Raw genomic sequence first — 3,384 nt, 5'->3', positions numbered from 1 at the left:
ACGAATATCTCTTAATATGATATATATACATTAAATGTCGTTACAACGATAATCGTTACATATATGTCTCGTTTCAAAATTATTAAGTTAGTAGTCTTGTTTTTACATATGTAGTTCATTGTTAATATACTTAATGATATGTTTAATTATCATAATATAATGTTAACTATATATATAACCATATATATGTCATCATATAGTTTTTACAAGTTTTAACGTTCGTGAATCACCGGTCAACTTGGGTGGTCAATTGTCTATATGAAACCTATTTCAATTAATCAAGTCTTAACAAGTTTGATCGCTTAACATGTTGGAAACATTTAATCATGTAAATAACAATTTCATTTAATATATATAAACATGGAAAAGTTCGGGTCACTACAAGACTTAGCAACTCTTTCTTGCAACAAAATTTCCTTGGGCGTTTTTGTTAGCATCTGAATGATGTTGAATGATTCATTGTTCCACTTTCGCGTAGAATAGCGATCACGGCGGCCATATCCATGGTTATCATTTTGGCCTTGAAACTTGTCATTTCGCGGGTATCCACCACCGCCATTTCTTCGCGGAAAACCGGATCCGTGGTAATTATCATTGTTACCATCGCGAAAAGAGTCATTGTCATCTCGTCAACTTTTATCTCTACCCCACCCACACGCGGGGGTTATAGTGCTATCCTCTCCACCACGGAGATAATCATATGTTTCTTGTTGAACTTTAGCAAAAGTGTGCGGAACATCTCTTCGCAGCCTTCGCACCAGATTTGGATGTCTTTGCGGGTTAATAGCGTGCAAAAATCCAGAGATTTTTTGATCTTCATGTAGGTTTTGAATCTTTTGGCATTCATAGATGTACCGCGTAAGTAATGCGTTCAAAGTCTCTTTGTTGCCTTGCTTAATATCGTGACATTCTATGTGCGTCTTTTTCTGCGGTAACAGATTTTGAAATTGTAGCAAAAAAATTTCGCGCAAGTCTACAAAACCAACGATACTGTGAGATTGCAAACTATGAAACCATTCCCTTGCTGACCCTTGCAAGGCCATGGGGAATACTCTACAGGCGACTGGTTCATCCCAGTTATAAGTGCTTACTACACCTTCAAAGCGTTGCAGAAAATCCAAAGGATCAGTTAGACCCGAATAGACTCCCAGAGTTGCCGGCACAATCGGCGGAGAAACGATTGGATAGTCAGAAATGTGCTGAGCAAACTTATCTGCAGCAGTAGTTATTTCTGTTGCCTTCTTTGTGCGAGTATCTGCGTTCTCCGCACAAAACTTGGTAAGCATATCTTGCAAAAAGTTTGGCTGATCAAACTTATGTTGCATTGACTTTGACGCAATGCTTCTGAAAGCATCCGCCAAAAAATTCTGTGCATTTTCTCTGCGAGCAGCGTCATATGCATCACCCTCTTCCCCATAGCGAGGGAAGGGTGTTGGTGGTCGCTTTCGCTTAATTTGTGGATTTTTAACAAACTCTTCTACGCCATCCGAATCATCAGAAAATTCGCACTCTTCCCTTGGCGTTTTTGCCATTTTTGATTTATACACAGAGTTCAAATGAATGCGATCTTCTGCGTTATCGCTATCGCTATCATTATGCTCGATAACTAGACGATCAACTTGTGATCCTAAATCGTTCAATGGCCATAAGTAAGTGCGCGGTATGCGAGAATCGCAATTACGCTTAGCATCTCGCTTAGCTTGCTCGATTGCAGTGCTAACAGTCTTGTCAGTTCGCAAACTAGATTTTCCAGCCAAAGCTTTTGGTCGCTTCCCATCAGCGGTTATTTCACTGCGATTCTGCAGCAAATTTCTTCTCGCAATCATTTTTTCAACAGCAACTTCTGGCTGTGAGTCACTAGCATTGTTTTTAGCATATGTTTTAACGATCGGCTCTTGAACCGATTTTCCCGCAGTTATATTAGCATTTGTTTGCAACAGAAATATTATAACGTTCTGCGAATCACCAGGCAGTGCATCAGCATTCGCAGAAATGTCAGTTTGCTTTGCATTTGTCATCGTGATTGACTAACAAATTGACTAATTGCTTATTCCAAAAACTCCTGCAAATCATCACAACAAAAACACGATTGAAATTAAACCGTCGAATTAATTGTTTAACGGCGTAAAACAAAAAATTTTCAGTTTAATTTGTAAAACGTGTCCCACGGATGGCGCCAATTGATCAATCCCTAATTAATGATGTTAATTAATCACGGATTGAGTGCAATAAGATTATGATGAAGGATGGGATGTTTGATGATTATTTTGGGCCCCGATGATCGTCTTTCACTTTAACTATCAAGTGATCAACCACCCCGACCCGGTCTTGATTGTTAATTAGCTTATTTCACCTTTTCGCAATGTAAAAATCCCTTGGGCAAGATCACAAGTGGAAATTACAAAGGCTTAGGCAAAATGGCAGAGAATCAACAACCTATAAATGAGAGGCCAAGCTCTCTATTTATAGGTTTCGAAATATTCGCGGTCTGCGAGTACATTAAATATCCGCGGAAACTCAGTGGATTAAACCGCGGAAACTCAGCGGATTTAACCGCAGTCTTTGTATCAATGCGAAAACACAACCGTTGTGCTTATTTTCAGCGAATATTGCATAGTTTTGCCTTATAATTCACGTAATTCAGCCTTTGGCCTTTAGCCAATAAAATATACATATACAATGCCATGTATATGATCAAAAGGTGGTGAACGTTTTGCTCGGTGCATTCACTAAATATCCTATTAGTTATAAAGATAAAAATTATATAAGTTATCAAATTAATAGACTTTTTTGATTTTACCCACGTTTTGAATAGCCAATAGATGTAGCAGGTAGCCGGGACCCTTTAAGTCGGAAGCCCACAACTCGCCACTAACAAATCCAACTATTACTACGAACCAGAAAATTTTGGATATCTATCAATTTGATCGTTTAAAATAATTTTTCGTCGAAATTTAAAGAAAATAAGAAAAATTCTATGTCCTAAAAACTAGAGTGTAGAAATGAAAAAGAAAAAGCGCGTCGAAAAATAAAAGTCGAAAAACAAACGTCGAAAAACAAAAAGTCGAAAAATAAAAATAAGAAAGTAAAGGGTCGAAACTTAAAAGTCTAAAAACTAAAAATTAACGCTTGCGTCTAAAGGTATTAAAACTTAAAAGAAATTCTATATCCAAAACGGCAATAACTTAAAAAGGCACTAAAATCTATAAACTGCGTCGCAAAATTCTAAGGCGCCTAAATCTTAATCTAAAGAAAAAGCACTTAAGGAATTTTATGGCAAAGCCTAAAAATCTAGAAATATAAAATAACTACGGCAAAAACTAAGTTTAAAACTAATTACGAACGATAAATATACAAATTACAAGTTAAATGATAAAAATATAC

Source organism: Rutidosis leptorrhynchoides, chromosome 1, assembly GCF_046630445.1.
Source record: "Rutidosis leptorrhynchoides isolate AG116_Rl617_1_P2 chromosome 1, CSIRO_AGI_Rlap_v1, whole genome shotgun sequence".
In the NCBI taxonomy this organism is placed as follows: Eukaryota; Viridiplantae; Streptophyta; class Magnoliopsida; order Asterales; family Asteraceae; genus Rutidosis; species Rutidosis leptorrhynchoides.
The sequence above is the reverse complement of the archived record's forward strand: the minus strand, read 5'-3'. Positions refer to the sequence as shown.